The sequence below is a fragment of the Mesoplodon bidens genome, assembly GCF_964165515.1.
Source record: "Mesoplodon bidens genome assembly, chromosome: 5".
NCBI lineage: Eukaryota > Metazoa > Chordata > Mammalia > Artiodactyla > Ziphiidae > Mesoplodon > Mesoplodon bidens.
Window position 1 is genome coordinate 68036957 of NC_138161.1, and position 21174 is coordinate 68058130.

General features: G+C 38.0%; 1 protein-coding gene across 4 annotated transcripts in view; it reads right to left on the bottom strand.

Annotated features, from left to right (window-relative positions):
- POLQ (DNA polymerase theta) overlaps positions 1–21174 on the bottom strand; it is a 130723-nt gene that overhangs the window by 81321 nt on the left and 28228 nt on the right. The gene's annotated exons all lie outside the window — the stretch shown is intronic.

Genomic DNA, 21174 nt, shown 5'->3' on the forward strand with positions numbered 1-21174 from the left:
TTCTCAAGTGCTCATGGAACATTCTCCAGGATAGATCATATCTTGGGTCACAAATCAAGCCTTGGTAATTTTAAGAAAATTGAAATTGTATCAAGTATCTTTTCCGACCACAATGCTATGAGACTAGACATCAATTAGAGGAAAAGGTCTGTAAAAAATACAAACACATGGAGGCTAAACAATACACTACTCAATAACGAAGTGATCACTGAAGAAATCAAAGAGGAAATTAAAAAATACCTAGAAACAAATGACAATGGAGACACGATGGCCCAAAACCTATGGGGCGCAGCAAAAGCAGTTCTAAAGGGGAAGTTTATAGCAATACAATCCCACCTTAAGAAACAGGAAACATTTCGAGTAAACAACCTGACCCTGCACCTAAAGCAATTAGAGAAAGAAGAACAAAAAACCCCCAAAGTTAGCAGAAGGAAAGAAATCATAAAGATCAGATCAGAAATAAATGAAAAAGAAATGAAGGAAACGATAGCAAAGATCAACCAAACTAAAAGCTGGTTCTTTGAGAAGATAAACAAAATTGACAAACCATTAGCCAGACTCATCAAGAAAAGAAGGGAGAAGACTCAAATCAATAGAATTAGAAATGAAAAAGGAGAAGTAACAAGTGACACTGCAGAAATACAAAAGATCATGAGAGATTACTATAAGCAACTCCATGCCAATAAAATGGACAACCTGGAAGAAGTGGACAAATTCTTAGAAATGCACAACCTGCCAAGACTGACTCAGGAAGAAATAGAAAATATGAATAGACCAATCACAAGCACTGAAATTGAAACTGTGATTAAAAATCTTCCATCAAACAAAAGCCCAGGACCAGATGGCTTCACAGGCGAATTCTATCAAACATTTAGAGAAGAGCTAACACCCAACCTTCTCAAACTCTTCCAAACAATATCAGAGGAAGGAACACTCCCAAACTCATTCTACGAGGCCACCATCACCCTGATACCAAAACCAGGCAAGGATGTCACAAAGAAAGAAAACTACAGGCCAATATCACTGATGAACATAGATGCAAAAATACTCAACAAAATACTAGCAAACAGAATCCAACAGCACATTAAAAGGATCATACACCATGATCAAGTGGGGTTTATTCCAGGAATGCGAGGATTCTTCAATATACGCAAATCAATCAATGTGATACACCATATTAACAAGTTGAAGGAGAAAAACCATATGATCATCTCAATAGATGCAGAGAAAGGTTTCGACAAAATTCAACACCCATTTATGATAAGAACCCTGCAGAAAGTAGGCGTAGAGGGATCTTTCCTCAACATAATAAAGGCCATATATGACAAACCCACAGCCAACATAGTCCTCAATGGTGAAAAACTGATAGCATTTCCACTAATATCAGGAACAAGACAAGGCTGCCCACTCTCACCACTCTTATCAACATAGTTTTGGAAGTTTTAGCCACAGCAATCAGAGAAGAAAAGGAAATAAAAGGAATCCAAATTGGAAAAGAAGAAGTAAAGCTGTCACTGTTTGCAGATGACATGATACTATACATAGAGAATCCTAAAGATGCTTCCGAAAAACTACTAGAGCTAATCAATGAATTTGGTAAAGTAGCAGGATACAAAATTAATGTACAGAAATCTCTGGCATTCCTGTACACTAATGATAAAAAATCTGAAAATGAAATCAAGAAAACACTCCCATTTACCACTGCAACAAAAAGAATAAAATATCTAGGAATAAACCTACCTAAGGAGACAAAAGACCTGTATGCAGAAAGTTATAAGACACTGATGAAAGAAATTAAAGATGATACAAATAGATGGAGAGATATACCATGCTCCTGGATTGGAAGAATCAATATTGTGAAAATGACTCTACTACCCAAAGCAATCTACAGATTCAATGCAATCCCTATCAAACTACCACTGGCATTCTTCACAGAACTAGAACAAAAAATTTCAAAATTTGTTTGGAAAAACAAAAGACCCCGAATAGCCAAAGCAATCTTGAGAACGAAAAACGGAGCTGGAGGAATCACGCTCCCTGACTTCAGACTATACTTCAAAGCTACAGTAATTAAGGCAGTGTGGTACTGGCATAAAAACAGAAAGATAGATCAGTGGATCAGGATAGAAAGCCCAGAGATAAACCCACGCACATATGGCCAACTTATCTTTGATAAAGGAGCCAGGAATGTACAGTGGAGAAAGGACAGCCTCTTCAATAAGTGGTGCTGGGAAAACTGGACAGGGACATGTAAAAGTTTGAGATTAGATCATTCCCTAACACCATACACAAAAATAAGCTCAAAATGGATTAAAGACCTAAATGTAAGGCCAGAAACTATCAAACTCTTAGAGGAAAACATAGGCAGAACACTCTATGACATAAACCACAGCAAGATCCTTTTGGACCCACCTCCTAGAGAAATGGAAATAAAAACAAAGATAAACAAATGGGACCTAATGAAACTTCAAAGCTTTTGCACAGCAAAGGAAACCATAAACAAGACCAAAAGACAACCCTCAGAATGGGAGAAAATATTTGCAAATGAAGCAACTGACAAAGGATTAATCTCCAAAATTTATAAACAGCTCATGCAGCTCAATAGCAAAAAAACAAACAACCCAATCCAAAAATGGGCAGAAGACTTAAATAGGCATTTCTCCAAAGAAGAAATACAGACTGCCAACAAACACATGAAAGAATGCTCAACATCATTAATCATTAGAGAAATGCAAATCAAAACTACAATGAGATATCATCTCACACCAGTCAGAATGGCCATCATCAAGGAATCTAGAAACAATAAATGCTGGAGACGGTGTGGAGAAAAGGGAACACTCTTGTACTGCTGGTGGGAATGTGAATTGGTACAGCCACTATGGAGAATAGTATGGAGGTTCCTTAAAAAACTACAAATAGAACTACCATATGACCCAGCAATCCCACTACTAGGCATATACCTTGAGAAAACCATAATTCAAAAAGAGACATGTACCAAAATGTTCATTGCAGCTCTATTCACAATAGCCCGGAGCTGGAAACAACCTAAGTGTCCATCATCGGATGAATGGATAAAGAAGATGTGGCACATATATACAATGGAATATTACTCAGCCATAAAAAGAAATGAAACTGAGCTATTTGTAATGAGGTGGATAGACCTAGAGTCTGTCATACAGAGTGAAGTAAGTCAGAAAGAGAAAGACAAATACCGTATGCTAACACATATATATGGAATTAAAAAAAAAATGTCATGAAGAACCTAGGGGTAAAACGGGAATAAAGACACAGACCTACTTGAGAATGGACTTGAAGATATGGGGAGGGGGAAGGGTAAGCTGTGACAAAGCGAAAGAGAGGCATGGACATATATACACTACCAAACGTAAGGTAGATAGATAGTGGGAAGCAGCCGCAGAGCACAGGGAGATCAGCTCGGTGCTTTGTGACCGCCTGGAGGGGTGGGATGGGGAGGGTGGGAGGGAGGGAGATGCATGAGGGAACGGATGTGGGAACAGATGTATATGTATGACTGATTCACTTTGTTATAAAGCAGAAACTAATAAAAAAAAAAAAAGTTCACAGAAGAGGAATATTTTATAATGACAACAGGACCCATCCAACAAACATAACAACTGTAAATATATACAGGGTTCCAAAACACATGAACAAAACTTGACAGAAGTGAAGGAATAGACAATTCAAAAATAAGAGTTGAAGATTTAAATACCCTCCCTTTCAACAGTGGAAAGAAGAACTAAGAAGATCAACAGGAAATAGAAGGTGAAAAACGATACAGTAAATCAACTAGACCTAACAGACATCTGTAGAACTTCAACCAGCAACAGCAGAATGCACATTCTTCTTGAGTCCACATAGAACATTCTCCAGGACAGACCATCTACTAGGCAATAAAACAAGCCTCAATAAATGTAAAAGGATTGAAATCATGTGAAATATGTTTTCTGACAATGGAATGAAATTAAAAATAAATTTTAAAAAATTTTGGAAATTCACAATGTGGAAATTAAACAAGATGCTACTAAATAACAATGGGTCAGAGAAGAAACCACAATTGAAATTACAAACTACCTTGAAACAGATGAAGATAAAAAATGAAAACATAAAATACCAAAACTTATGGGATTCAGTGAAAGTAGTGCTTTGAAAGAAATTTATAGTTATAAATGCCTATACTAAAAAAGAATAAGGATCTAAAATCAAGACCTTAATCTTCCACCTTAAGACACTGCAAATTGAAGGGCAAAGGAAACCCAAAGCAAGAAGGAAAAAAAAGAAAAAAAAACTATAAAGAGCAGACATTAATGAAACAGAGAGTAAAAAATAATAGAGAAAATCAACCTACCCAAAATAGGTTCTGTTAAAAGGTAAACTGAAACACATTAAAATTTTCAAGAGTTTATTTGAGCATGCACCAATTAGAATTGGGCAGCGCCAAACCAAAGGCAGTTAGGAGCCCTCTAATGACAGGAGCTAGGGGCAAAGTTTTTATAGAGAAGATGCTGAAGAAAAGAAAAGCAATTCAGGACTGGTTATAGCTTCAGCAGTTGACTTACTTGGGAAAACCTAGTTGGCTTTTTGTGATTGGTTGTTCTCAAGTTTCACTTTCTTGGATTCAAGTGCATTGACTAAGGCTTAAGTTCTGGTTTGCTTACATAAGCTGCTAAGACATTAAAGCTTCCTCAGTCTAACGGCTTCCTTGTTTAAGTATTGTTAACAGTTCTTTGAAACAATACTGAAACCTTTAGCTAGACTGATCAAGAAAAAGAGAGAGAATACTCAAATTACTAAAATCAGGAATGGAAGAGGGGACACTACTGCCTTATAGAAATAAAAAGAATCATAAAAAAATACTATGAACAATTGAATACCAACAATTTAGATAACCTAGATGAAATGGACAAATTCCTGGAAACATACCAACTACCAAAACTGATTCAAGAAAAAATAGAAAATCTAAATAGACTTAAAACAAGAACAGAGACTGAATTAGTAATCAAAAAATGTACTCTGAAGAAATGTCTAAGCCCAAATGGCTTGACTGGTGAAATCTATTACCAAATGTTTAAATGATTAACAGCAATCCTTCACAATTTCTTCCAAAAAGAGAGAGGAACACTTCCTAATTCATTCTACTACCTGAAAACCACACAAAATCATCATGAGAATAAAGAACTACAGACCAATGTGTCTTAAGAATGTAGATGCAACAATCCTCAACAAAATACCAGCAAACCAAATCTAGCAACATATAAATAGTACTATACAACATGATCAAGTGAGATTTACCCAGAAAAATCAAGATTAATATATCTGAAAATCAAATAATGTAATATCAATAGAATGGACAAAAAATCCATGATGATCTCAATAGATGCAGAAAAAGCACGTCATAAAATCTAACACCTTTTTGTGATTAAAAAATTTCAACAATCTAGGAATAGAAGGTAAATTCCTCAACCTGAGAAAGGCTATGTGCAAAAAATCCACAGCTAACATCATACTTGATGGTGAAAGCCTGAACACTTTCCCTCTAAGATCAGGAAAAAGACAAAGATGTCTGCTCTCACTATCTCTATTCGTATTTAACTGGAGATTCTAGACAGGTCAAGAAAAGGAAATAAAATTCATCCATAGTGGAAAGGAAGAAGCAAAACTACCTCTATTTGCAAATGATATGAACTTGTATATGGAAAATCCTAAGGAATCCACCAAAATACTATTAAAATTAATGAACAAGTTTAATAGGCTGCAGCATAAAAGATCAAAATATTTAAAAATTGTTCATACATTTCAATAAACAATCTGAAAAGAAAATTAATAAAGGAATTCCATTTATAATAGCATTAAAAACAATAAAATGTTTAAGAATAAGTTTAACAAAAGGCATATAAAACTTGTACTCTGAAAACTATAAAAATTGTTGAAAGAAGTTAAAGACCTACACAAATGTGAAGACAGCCATGTACACTAACTGGAAGACTTAACATTGTTAATTGTCATCAAAATTAAAAATCTTTGTGCTTCAAAAGATATAATCAAAAACTTGGAAAGACAACCCACAGAAAGCAAGAAAATATTTCCATATCATATATCTCATAAGAGACTTGTATCCAGAATTTATAAAGAACTCTTACAACTCAATAATAAAATGATAAATAACCCAATTTAAAAATGGGCAAAGGATCTGAGTAGATATTTTTCTAAGGAAGATATTCATGTGGTCAAGAAACAGATGGGAAGGTGTTCAACATCACCACCCATTAGGGAAATACAAATTCAAACTATAATGAGATAGCACTTCAAGCCCATAAGGATATACTTAAAAAGACAGATAAAAACAAGCATTGGGGGCCTCCCTGGTGGCGCAGTGGTTGAGAGTCCGCCTGCCGATGCAGGGGATACGGGTTCGTGCCCCGGTCTGGGAGGATCCCATGTGCCGCGGAGCGGCTGGGCCCGTGAGCCATGGCCTCTGGGCCTGCGCGTCCGGAGCCTGTGCTCCGCAACGGGAGAGGCCACAGCAGTGAGAGGCCCGCATACCGCAAAAAGAAAAAAAAAAAAAAAAAAACAAGCATTGGAGAGATGTGGAGAAATGTGAACCCTTGTACATTGCTTACGGTAATGTAAAATTATTCAGCTGCTTTTTAGGACTTTGGAAGCTCCTCAAAATGTTAAAATTAGAGTTACCATATGATCCAGCAGTTCTACTCCTAGAGATATACTTAAGAGAATCCAAAACGTATGTCCACGAAAACTTGAATATGAATGTTAACAGCAGCATTACTCATAATAGTCAAAAAGTAAAAACATATCAAATGTCCATCATTTTGATGAATGGATAAAGATGTAGTACATCTCTACAATGAAATATTATTCTTCAATATAAAGGACTTAAGAACTGATACACGATAAAACATGGATGACCCTTGAAAACATTATGTTAAGTGAAAGAAACCAGCCATGAAAGACCACATATTATATAATTCCATTTATATGAATAAGAATAGAATAGAAAGTCTATAGAAAAACAGAAAGCACACTGGTGGTTGCTCAGGGGTAGGGGAGGATGAGGAGGTTGAAGGAAAATGGGGAGTGACTGCTAATGGGTACCGGGTTTCTTTCTGAGGTGATGAAAATGTTCTGAAATTAGATGTTGATGACTGCACAACTCTGTGAACATACTAAAAATCATTGACGTGTACACTTTAAATTATATACTATGTGAATTGTATTGCAACAAAGCTATTTTAAAAAAACTCAAATTCCCTATAAGAAAATTTTCAGAACACTCTTGAAAGCCCCAAGAGACTTAAAGAAATAGAGAAACATCTCTTTTCATGAATAACACCAATCAAATTAAGAAGGATGTCAGTTCAGTTCTCCTCCATGTTAATGTATAAATTTAACAATACCAATGAAAATACCAAGTTAATTCTAAGCGATATATGAAAAGGTAGGTAAGCAAGAATACCTATGAACACTAAAAAAAGGAGAGCAGTGAAACTAACCCTACTAGATAATACAATAAAAGTGTTTAATTAAAACAGAGGTAGTAGTGTACATATTGGTAAAATTGGTCTGTTGTCAGGTCAACAAATGAAATAGAAATATACCCAACAACAAATGGAAATTAGAAATGCATCTAAACACAAATGCAAATTAGTACATAAAAATTGGAGAAAAAAGTTAAATGAAAGCTGAAGAAAATTTTTCAGTCACTGTGTAAACAAATCTTTTTAATAAATAAAGATGCGACTACAGATAGCCATTATGAAAAAAGATAAAATTGAAGAACCATATATTAAATTCTAAATGGAACAGCGCAAAAGAGAGGGACTACAATCATATAATTACTTGAAGAAAATGTGAGAGAATTTATAATCTTAGAGCAAGAAAAGCATTTCTCACTGATTCTAAAGTTCAAAATTCAACTACATTTTTTAAATGCTATACAAAACACACAATAAACAAAGTCAAAAGCCAAGTGAAAAACTAGGAGAAAAATATTTATACCACAAAGAACTACTCTCCCTAATATATGTAAAAGAATTGTTAAAACTTAAGAAAAAGACCAAAAATACAATAGAAAAATGTGCAAAAGACATGGACAACTCATAGAAAATAAAAGAATACTACCTTAAACATATAGAAAAAATGTTCAAATTTATTCATAATAAAAACTGTAAATTAAAAGTACACTCAAAAATATAAAAGCTTGACAATATAACTTTATTTGTGAGGTTGTGGGAAAATAACCACTCTCATATAGCACTGGTAAAACTGGAAAATGATACAAACGCTATAGAGGACAATTTTGCAAAACCAAAATCACCTATGTCTTTACACTTGACCCAGCAATCATACTTATAGGATTCTTTCCTAAAGATACACCTCCATCAAAACTAAACTAAACAATAATATATGCCAAAGTTACTCACTGCAGCATCATTTGCCATACCAAAACATTGGGAACAACTCAAATATCCATCAGAGAACTGACTGAATAAACAATGGTATATCCACATACACAATGGGGTTATACAGATATAAAAAGAATAAAAATCTCCATGAATTGACAAAGAGTGATTTCCAAGATATATGAGACATATTGTTAAAGGGGAAAAAGAGGTACAAAGTAATGTATATAGAATACTATCCTCTGAATAAGAAAGATAAAGTGAGACTGTATCTAAGCACTTGCTAATATTTATTAGCACTTGCTAATATTTATACAATGAAAAAGAAAAGACATACACCAGAAACTAATGAAAACAATTATCTATGAAGGTGAGAGGAAACGGCATGCACGGCATTGACATATAGCTAGCAGACTTCACTGGGTATTCCTTTTTATATAGTTCTGACTTTTGAATCACATAAACATTTTAAATATTCAAAAAACAAAATAGTAACATGCAAACTTAAATGTTTTATTTAAAATATAAATGTACATTAGCTTGCCAATTTTTTGAAATAGGGTTAAGGTCTTTTGAGTGTGAGTCTATTGATGAGAATTTACCATGGCTTTCTTATGTAAACTATACCCACAGTACACTGTCTCATAAATCCAGTTTCTCTTTTGGTCAAGTGAAGTTAGACATTAAAGAAAATTGCAAAATAATCTGTGAACAGTATCCTTCTAGTTGTTTTCCCATATAGATTATAACTTTTTTTCAGAGCTTAACAGAAGTCTCACTCACATATATTATCAGCAATTATTTTAGTAATTTGCATTAAATCTAATTTTCATAGAAGTAAACTGGCAGTCTGACTCTAGAACCCATAATCATAACCACTGTACAATAAATGAGACTTATTTTTAAGGCCATGCCAGATAACTGGTAAGACCAGCTTTGAGATTCTCCTTAGACACATTCTCAGGCACAGAACTTTGAACACATTATCACCCACGTAGTACACATATTCACTGGAATGGAGGGTCGGGGGAAAGCCCTGTCCAGAAATTTCTCCTCTGCTCGCCTCTATATAGTTTTTATTGAAGTACATTTCTTCATAAGCCTTCCTAATTCTTATAATTTCAAATTTACCCCCCACTCTCTTGCCTATCAAAACACATGCATTTGCTCTTTCCCCCTTCCTAAATTTATTGAGGTATAATTGACAAATGAAATTGTATATATTTAAGGTGTACAATACAATGATTTCACATATGTATTCACTGTGAAATGATTACCACAATCAAGTTAATTAGCACATCTATCACCACACATAGTTACCACTGTGTGCATGTGTGTGGTGAGATTCTCTCTGTAAGCAAATTCCAAGTACACAATACAGTATTATTAGCTATAATCACTATGCTGTACATTAAATTCCCAGAACTTATTCATCTTACACAGGCATACATTGGGGATATTCTGGGTTCAGTTCAAAACATTACAATAGAGGGGAGAGGGGGAAGATGGGGGAAGAGTAAGACGCGGAGATCACCTTCCTCCCCACAGATACATCAGAAATACATCTACATGTGGAACAACTCCTATAGAACACCTACTGAATGCTGGCAGAAGACCTCAGACCTCCCAAAAGGCAAGAAACTCCCCACGTACCTGGGTAGGGCAAAAGAAAAAAGAATAAACAGAGACAAAAGAATAGGGACGGGACCTGCACCAGTGGGAGGGAGCTGTGAAGGAGGAAAGGTTTCCACACACTAGGAAGCCCCTTCGCGGGCAGAGACTGTGGGTGGCGGAGGGGGGAAGCTTCGGAGCCGCGGAGGAGAGCACAACAACAGGGGTCCGGAAGGCAAAGCGGAGAGATTCCCGCACAGGGGGTCGGTGCCGACCAGCACTCACCAGCCCAAGATGCTTGTCTGCTCACCTGCCGGGGCGGGCGGGGCTGGGAGCTGAGGCTCTGGCGGCTTCGGTCAGAGCACAGGGAGAGGACTGGTGGCGTGAACACAGCCTGAAGGGGTTAGTGCACCACGGTTAGCCGGGAGGGGGTCCGGGGGAAAAGTCTGGACCTGCCGAAGAGGCAACAGACATTTTCTTCCCTCTTTGTTTCCTGGTGCGCGAGGAGAGGGGATTAAGATTGCTGCTTAAAGGAGCTCCAGAGATGGGCGCGAGCTGTGGCTAACAGCGCAGACCCCAGAGACGGGCATGAAACGCTAAGGTGGCTGCTGCCGCCACCAAGAATCCTGTGTGCGAGCACAGGTCACTAACCACACCTCCCTTCCGGGGAGCCTGTGCAGCCCGCCACTGCCAGGGTCCCGGGATCCAGGGATAACTTCCTCGGGAGAATGCACGGTGCGCCTCAGGCTGGTGCAACGTCCTGGGGCCTCTGCCACCGCAGGCTCGCCCCACATCGTGCCCCTCCCTCCCCCCGGCCGGAGTGAGCCAGAGCCCCATAATCAGTGGCTCCTTTAACCCCGTCCTGTCTGACCGAAGAACAGATCCCTCTGGCCACATACACGTATAGGCGAGGCCAAATCCAAAGCTGAACCCCAGGAGCTGTGCGAACAAAGAAGAGAAAGGGAAATCTCTCCCAGCAGCCTCAGGAGCAGCGGATTAAATCTCCACAATCAACCTGATGTACCCTGCATCTGTGGAATACCTGAATAGACAACAAATCATCCCAAATTGAGCAGGTGGACTTTCACAGCAAGATTTATTATTTTTTCCCCTTTTCCTCTTTTTCTGAGTGTGTATGTGTATGCTTCTGTGTGAGATTTTCTCTGTATAGCTTTGCTTTCACCATTTGTCCTAGGATTCTATCCGTCCATTTTTTTTGTTTTTTTTTTTACTTTTTAAAATACATTAATTTCTTAATAATTATTTTTTTATTTTAATAACTTTATTTTATCTTACTTTATTTTTTTCTTTTATCCTCTTTCTTTCTTTCTTTCTACTTTTTCTCCCTTTTATTCTGAGCCGTGTGGATGAAAGGCTCTTGCTGCTGCAGCCAGGAGTCAGTGCTGTGCCTCTGAGGTGGGAGAGCCAACTTCAGGACACTGGTCCACAAGAGATCTCCCAGCTCCACGTAATATCAAATGGCGGAAACCTCCCAGAGATCTCCATCTCAACACCAAGACCCAGCTTCACTCAATGGCGAGCAAGCTACAGTGCTGGACACCCTATGCCAAACAACTAGCAAGACAGGAACACAGCCCCACCCATTAGCAGACAGGCTGCCTAAAATCATAATAAATCCACAGACACTCCAAAACACACCACCAGACGTGGACATGCCCACCAGAAAGACAAGATCCAGCCTCATCCACCAGAACACAGGCACTAGTCCCCTCCACTAGGAAGCCTACAAAACCCACTGAAACAACTTTAGCCACTGGGGACAGACATCAAAAACAACGGGAATTACGAACCTGCAGCCTGCAAAAAGGAGACCCCAAACACAGTAAGATAAGCCAAAGGAGAAGACAGAAAAACACACAGCAGATGAAGGAGCAAGATAAAAACCCACCAGACCTAAAAAATGAGGAGGAAAGAGGCAGTCTACCTGAAAAAGAATTCAGAATAATGATAGTAAAGATGATCCAAAATCTTGGGAATAGAATAGACAAAATGCAAGAAACAGTTAACAAGGACCTAGAAGAATTAAAGATAAAACAAGCAACGATGAACACAATAAATGAAATTTAAAATACTCTAGAAGGGATCAATAGCAGAATAACTGAGGTAGAAGAACGGATAAGTGACGTGGAAGATAAAATAGTGGAAATAACTACTGCAAAGCAGAAGAAAGAAAAAAGAATGAAAAGAACTGAGGACAGTCTCAGAGACCTCTGGGACAACATTAAACACACCAACATTCGAATTATAGAGGTTCCAGAAGAAGAGAAAAAGAAAGGGACTGAGAAAATATTTGAAGAGATTATAGTTGAAAACTTCCCTAATATGGGAAAGGAAATAGTTAGTCAAGTCCAGGAAGCACAGAGTCCCATACAGGATAAATCGAAGGAGAAACACGCCAAGACACATATTAATCAAACTGTCAAAAATTAAATACAAAGAAAACATATTAAAAGCAGCAAGGGAAAAACAACAAATAACACAGGACGAAATCCCCATAAGGTTAACAGCTGATCTTTCAGCAGAAACTATGCAAGCCAGAACGGACTGGCAGGACATATTTAAAGTGATGAAGGAGAAAAACCTACAACCAAGATTACTCTACCCAGCAAGGATCTCATTCAGATTTCACGGAGAAATTACAACCTTTACAGACAAGCAAAAGCTGAGAGAGTTCAGCACCACCAAACCAGCTTTACAACAAATGCTAAAGGATCTTCTCTAGGCAAGAAACACAAGAGAAGGAAAAGACCTACAATAACAAACCCAAAACAATTAAGAAAATGGGGGACTTCACTGGTGGAACAGTGGTTGACAATCTGCATGCTAATGCAGCGAACACGGGTTCAAGCCCTGGTCTGGGAGGATCCCATCTGCCGCAGAGCAACTAGGCCCGTGAGCCACAACTACTGAGCCTGCGCATCTGGAGCCTGAGCTCCGCAGCAAGAGAGGCCACAACAGTGAGAGGCCCGCACAAGGTGATGAAGAGTGGCCTCCGCTTGCCACAACTAGAGAAAGCCCTCGCACAGAAACAAAGACCAAACACAGCAAAAATAAACCAATTAATTAAGAAAATGGGAATAGGAACATACATATTGATAATTACCTTAAATGTAAATGGATTAAATGCTCCCACCAAAAGACACAGACTGGCTGAATGGATACAAAAACAAGACCCATATATATGCTGCTTACAAGAGACCCACTTCAGACCTAGAGACAAACACAGACTGAAAGTGAGGGGATGGAAAAAGATATTCCATGCAAATGGAAATCAAAAGAAAGCTGGAGTAGCAATTCTCCTATCAGATAAACAGACTTTAAAATAAAGACTATTAAAAGAGACAAAGAAGGACTCTACATAATGATCAAGGGATCGATCCAAGAAGAAGATATAACAACTGTAAATATTTATGCACCCAACATAGGAGCACCTCAATACATAAGGAAAATACTAACAGCCATAAAAGGGGAAATCGACAGTAACACACTCATAGTAGGGGACTTTAACACCCCACTTTCACCAATGGACAGATCATCCAAAATGAAAATAAATAAGGAAACACAAGCTTTAAATGATACATTAAACAAGATGGATTTAATTGATATTTATAGGACATTCCATCCAAAAACAACAGAATACACATTTCTCTCAAGTACTCATGAAATATTCTCCAGGACAGATCATATCTTGGGTCACAAATCAAGCCTTGGTAAATTTAAGAAAATTGAAATTGTATCAAGTATCTTTTCCGACAACAACGCTATGAGACTAGATATCAATTACGGGAAAAGGTCTGTAAAAAATACAAACACATGGAGGCTAAACAATACACTACTTAATAACGAAGTGATCACTGAAGAAATCAAAGAGGAAATTAAAAAATACCTAGAAACAAATGACAATGGAGACACGACGACCCAAAACCTATGGGATGCAGCAAAATCAGTTCTAAGAGGGAAGTTTATAGCAATACAATCCTACCTTAAGAAACAGGAAACATATCAAAAAAACAACCTAACGTTGCACCTAAAGCAATTAGAGAAAGAAGAACAAAAAAACCCCAAAGTTAGCAGAAGGAAAGAAATCATAAAGATCAGATCAGAAATAAATGAAAAAGAAATGAAGGAAATGATAGCAAACATCAACCAAACTAAAAGCTGGTTCTTTGAGAAGATAAACAAAATTGATAAACCACTAGCCAGACTCATCAAGAAAAAAAGGGAGAAGACTCAAATCAATAGAATTAGAAATGAAAAAAGAGGAGTAACAACTGACACTGCAGAAATACAAAAGATCATGAGAGATTACTATAAGCAACTCTATGCCAATAAAATGGACAACCTGGAAGAAGTGGACAAATTCTTAGAAATGCACAACCTGCCAAGACTGAATCAGGAAGAAATAGAAAATATGAACAGACCCATCGCAAGCACAGAAATTGAAACTGTGATTAAAAATCTTTCAACAAACAAAAGCCGAGAACCAAGATGGCTTCAGAGGGGAATTCTATCAAACATTTAGAGAAGAGCTAACACCTATCCTTCTCAAACTCTTCCAAAATATAGCAGAGGGAGGAACACTCCCAAAATCATTCTGCGAGACCACCGTCACCCTGATACCAAAACCAGACAAAGATGTCACAAAGAAAGAAAACTACAGGCCAATATCACTGATGAACATAGATGCAAAAATCCTCAACAAAACACTAGCAAACAGAATCCAACAGCACATTAAGAGGATCATACACCACGATCAAGTGGGGTCTATTCCAGGAATGCAAGGATTCTTCAATATATGCAAATCAATCAATGTGATACACCATATTAACAAATTGAAGGAGAAAAACTATATGGTCATCTCAATAAATTCAGAGAAAGCTTTTGACAATATTCAATACCCATTTATGATAAAAAACCCTCCAGAAAGTAGGCATAGAGGGAACTTCCCTCAACATAATAAAGGCCATATACGACAAACCCACAGCCAACACTGTCCTCAATGGTGAAAAACTGATAGCATTTCCACTAAGATCAGCAACAAGACAAGGTTGCCCACTATCACCACTCTTATTCAACATAGTTTTGGAAGTTTTAGCCACCGCATTCAGAGAAGAAAAGGAAATAAAAGGAATCCAAATTGGAAAAGAAGAAGTAAAACTTTCACTGTTTGTAGATGACATGATACTATAGATAGAGAATCCTAAAGATGCTACCAGAAAACTACTAGAGCTAATCAATGAATTTGGTAAAGTAGCAGGATACAAAATTAATGCACAGAAATCTCTGGCATTTCTATACACTAATGATGAAAAATCTGAAAGTGAAATCAAGAAAACACTCCCATTTACCACTGCAACAAAAAGAATAAAATATCTAGGAATAAACCTACCTAAGGAGACAAAAGACCTGTATGCAGAAAATTATAAGACACTGATGAAAGAAATTAAAGATGATACAAATAGATGGAGAGACATACCATGTTCTTGGACTGGAAGAATCAACATTGAGAAAATGACTCTACTACCCAAAGCAATCTACAGATTCAATGCAATCCCTATCAAACTACCACTGGCATTTTTCACAGAACTAGAACAAAAAATTTCACAATTTATATGAAAACAAAAATCCCCGAATAGCCAAATCAATCTTGAGAACAAAAAACGAAGCTGGAGGAATCAGGCTCCCTGACTTCAGACTATATTACAAAGCTACAGTAATCAAGACAGTGTGGTACTGGCACAAAAACAGAAATATAGATCAACGTAACAGGACAGAAAGCCCAGAGATAAACCCACGCACATATGGTCACCTTATCTTTGATAAGGGAGGCGGGAATGTACAGTGGAGAAAGGACAGCCTCTTCAATAAGTGGTGCTGGGAAAACTGGACAGGGACATGTAAAAGTATGAGATTAAAACACTCCCTAACACCAAACACAAAAATAAGCTCAAAATGGATTAAAGACTTAAATGTAAGGCCAGAAACTATCAAACTCTTAGAGGAAAACATAGGCAGAACACTCTATGACATAAACCACAGCAAGATCCTTTTGGACCCACCTCCTAGAGAAATGGAAATAAAAACAAAGATAAACAAATGGGACCTAATGAAACTTCAAAGCTTTTGCACAGCAAAGGAAACCATAAACAAGACCAAAAGACAACCCTCAGAATGGGAGAAAATATTTGCAAATGAAGCAACTGACAAAGGATTAATCTCCAAAATTTACAGGCAGCTCATGCAGCTCAATAACAAAAAAACAAACAACCCAATCCAAAAATGGGCAGAAGACCTAAATAGACATTTCTCCAAAGAAGAAATACAGACTGCCAACAAACACATGAAAGAATGCTCTACATCATTAATCATTAGAGAAATGCAAATCAAAACTACAATGAGATATCATCTCACAGCAGTCAGAATGGCCATCATCAAAAAATCTAGAAACAATAAATGCTGGAGCGGGTGTGGAGAAAAGGGAACACTCTTGCACTGCTGGTGGGAATGTGAATTGGTACAGCCACTATGGAGAATAGTATGGAGGTTCCTTAAAAAACTACAAATAGAACTACCATATGACCCAGCAATCCCACTACTGGGCAAATACCCTGAGAAAACCGTAATTCAAAAAGAGTCATGTACCAAAATGTTCATTGCAGCTCTATTTACAATAGCCAGGACATGGAAACAACCTATGTGTCCATCAGTGGATGAATGGATAAAGAAGATGTGGCACATATATACAATGGAATATTACTCAGCCATAAAAAGAAATGAAATTGAGTTATTTGTAGTGAGGTGGATGGACCTAGAGTCTATGATGCAGAGTGAAGTAAGTCAGAAAAACAAATACCGTATGCTAACACATATATATGGAATCTAAAAAAAAAAAAAGATCTTGAAGAACCTAGGGGCAAGACGGGAATAAAGACACATACCTACTAGAGAATGGACTTGAGGATATGGGGAGGGGGAAGGGTAAGCTGTGACAAAGTGAGAGAGTGGCATGGACATATATACACTACCAAACGTAAAATAGATAGCTAGTGGGAAGCAGCCGCATAGCACAGGGAGATCAACTCGGTGCTTTATGACCAGCTTGAGGGGTAGGATAGGGAGGGTGGGAGGGAGGGAGATGCAAGAGGGAAGAGATATGGGAACATATGTATATGTATAACTGATTCACTTTGTTATAAAGCAGAAACTAACACACCATTGTAAAGCAATTATACTCCAATAAAGATGTAAAAAAAAAACAAATCATTACAATAAAGCAATTATCACAATAAAGTGAGCCACACAAGTCTTTTGGTTTCCCAGTGCATATAAAAGTTATGTTTTGGTTTAACAATGCATATAAAAGTAGTCTCTTAAGTATGCAATAGCATTATGTCTAAAAAACACCATGCACACATCTTAATCTAAAAATAATGCTGTTAGGGAATTCCCTGGCGGTCCAGTGGTTGGAACTCCACGCTCTCACTGCTGAGGGCCGGGGTTCGCTCCCTGGTGGGGGAACTAAGATCCCACAAGCTGCAACATAAGATCCCTCAAGCCACAAGGCACAGCCAAAAATAAATAAAAATAAAAATTTTTAGTTAAAAAAATTAAAAATAATGCTGTTAGAAATATGGCACCAGAAGACTTGTTCAATGTGGGGTTACTACAAAACTTCAATTTCTAAAAAACAGATGCAGTATCTACAAAGCACAATGAAGCAGAGCAAAGCACAATAAAACGAGCAGGTATGCCTCTAACTGAAAGTTTGTACCCTTTGACCAGCACCTCCCCATGTCCCTCATACACCAGCCCCTGGCAACCACCATTCTCCTTTGTTTCTGAGTTCAACTTTTCTGATTACACATTAGGGAGGCCATACAAAATTTGTCTTTCTCTGTCTGGCTTATTACACTTAGCACAACATCCTCCAGGTTAATCCATGTTGTCACAAATGGCAAGGTTTCCTTTTTTATGGCTGAATGATGGTCCATTGTACACATAGTTATATAAAATCCTATTTTAAGCTAATAACTTAACTTCGATGCTATACAAAAATTCTAGGGCTTCCCTGGTGGCGCAGTGGTTGAGAATCTGCCTGCTAATGCAGGGGACACGGGTTCGAGCCCTGGTCTGGGAGGATCCCACATGCCACGGAGCAACTAGGCCCGTGAGCCACAACTATTGAGCCTGCACATCTGGAGCCTGTGCTCCACAAGAGAGACTGCGATAGTGAGAGGCCCGCACACCACGATGAAGTGTTCCCCGCTTGCCACAACTAGAGAAAGCCCTCACACAGAAATGAAGACCCAACACAGCAAAAATAAATAAGTTAATTAATAAAAACTCTATGCTTTTACTTCTCCACCCCCTCATTTTTTATGCCATTAATATTACAATTTATATTTTATCTTATGTATCTATTAACAAATTATTGTAATTACAGTTATTTTCAATGTTTGTCTTTAACTTTTGTATAAAAGTGATTTGCATACTACCATTATATTCAGAATTCTGAATCTGATTATAAATTTACCTTTACCAGTGAGTTTTATACATTCATATGTTTTTACACTGTTAATTAGCATCCTTTCATTTCAGCTTGAAGAACTCCTTTTAACATTTATTATAATGCACGTCCAGTGGTGATGAATTTCCTCACCTTTTGTTTGTTTGGGAAAGTCTTTATCTTACCTTCATTTCTGAAGGACAGCACTACTTGGTATAGCATTCTTAGTTGGCAGTTTTCTTCTTTAAATATTTTGAATATATCATACCATTCTCTCTGCAAGAGAAACCAAAGGTTTCCTTGTACATGACAAGAGCCTTTTCTCTTGTTGCTTTCAAAATTCTGATTCTTGCATTTTTGACAGTTTGATGTGTCTAGATGAAGTCATTTTGGGGTTGTACCTGTTTGGGGTCCTTTTAGCTTCATGCCCATATCTCTCGCCATATTTGGCATGTTTTTAGCCATTATTTCTTTAAATAGACTTTCTGCCATTTTCTCTCTCTCTTCTCCATCTTGGACTTCAATAATGTATATGACAGCATCCCATAAGTCTTGCAGGGTTTTTTCACTCTTCATTCTTTCCATCCCCCCAACCCCCAACCCCCTCCTCTGGATGTATAATTTCAAATGACCTATCTTTGAGTTCACTGATTCCTTCTTCTGCTTGATCAAGTCTGTTTTTGAAGCTCTCTATTGAATTTTACAGATCACTCATTGTATTCTTCAGCTCTGGGATTTCTGGGTTTTAGGGGGCTTGGAGGGCTTTTTAAAAATGGTTTCTGTTTCTTTGTTGAACTTCTCATTATTTCATGTATTGTTTTCTTTGTTTTGTTCTGTTGCCTATCTGTGTTTTCTTGTAGTTAACTGAACTTCATTAAAAGGATTAGTCTGAATTCTTGGCCAGTCAGTTCATAGATCTCTATTTCTTTAAGTTTGGTTATTGGAGCTTTATTAGTTTCTTTGGTGGTGTCATGTTTCCCTGATTCTTCATTATTCTTGCATACTGGTGTTGGTGTCTGTGCATTTGAGGAAGCAGTCACCTCTTCCAATCCTCACATTTGCTTTGGCAGCGAAAGACCTTCACTAGTCAGGCTAGCTTGGGGTTCTAGAAAGGGCCAGCTGGTAGAGTCCATAGGAGGGCAGGCAGGGCCTCTGGTTGGGTGGGGCCACTGGCTCAGCTCTGCATGCAGGCAGGATCACTGCCTGAGCTGCCTGGTCAGGTGGAACTGCTAGCTGGGGTCCATGGATAGGCATGACCACTGGCTGAGCTCTGAGGTTGGGTAGGGCTGCTGCTTGGGTTCTCTGGTCAGGCAGGAACAAACTGTACTCCCTGGCTGGTTGGTGCCATTAGCTGGATTCCATGTTCAGGTGTAGACAGAGACTGTGCTCCACAGTTGGGTGTGCCCACAGGATGAACTCTGTGTTCAGGCAGGACTCCAGACTATGTTCCACAGTCAGGCTCCCTGGTCAGGTAAGACTGCAAGCAAGCTCTGCAGTTTGGTGGGGCTGCTGGATTGGCTCTCTTTTTTTTTTTTTTTTTAATTAAAAGCTTTTTATTATGACCTTTATTAAGAGCTCATAAATCACATTCTTAATCTGGCTCTGTTACTACTTTTTCCCTCCACGAATTCTCCCAAAGTTATAAAAAATAAAAATGTATAAATATACATTGAGGATTATGCACAGGCCACTAGCCAGGGATGTCAGCTGGGCAGAACTGCTCACCCTGCTTCCTGAACAGATGGGGACATGATTCTGATGCCACAGTGAGTGGAATCGCTTACTGCCCTCTCTGATTGGGTGAGGTGGCCAGGAGAGATGCAGAGCCACTGCCATGATCCACACACTGGTCACTGTGAGCCCTGCCCACTTTTTTGTTACTAGCTGACCTTTGGTGGTCTAGCCTTGCCAATTCTCCCAGGGTTCTCCATGAGGTGAGACAGAAGTGACCTTCCCAGGGAATACTCCAGAATGCTGAGGAAACTGGATGACTACTTTGACTCTCTTCTCCCCACTAGAGAAACTGGATGCCTCAGTGTGACACTGTGCTTGCTTGAAGGAGGGGCAACAGAGTCAAAGTGAAACCACTGCTCTTAGTATTCTAATGTGGCCTCTCTCAGTTTTTGTGCTCTAAGAGAGTGTTTTAACCTCACCACCAGGTTCTGGGATTTTCAGAAAGGCATTCTTGACTGTGAATAGTTGCTAATCTGTATTTTTGATGAGGACTAGAGCCAGGGATCTCCTATACCACCATCTTGCTTACACCACTCCCTACATCTGCTCTTAATTGCAAAATTAAGTATTTATTTCCAGTCAGGTTCTTCCCAGAGAATATGATCTCAAACTTTATTTTACTCAATTCTTATCAAAAATCTTTGTTATAAGAAATAGTATTTATAAAAGATTATCTAATGTAAACAAACTTTTAAAATTCCTAATTGCATTTACTATAAATATTTTATCAAGAATCTAAGTCCCATAGTATCCTTTTAAGACACTTCTCTTAGGCAATAAAATGCAATGCTTCTCCTAAATTTTTTTTTTTATCTTATGAATATTGAGACTAACAAAGCTTCCCTCTTTGCTATAGCTGCTAGA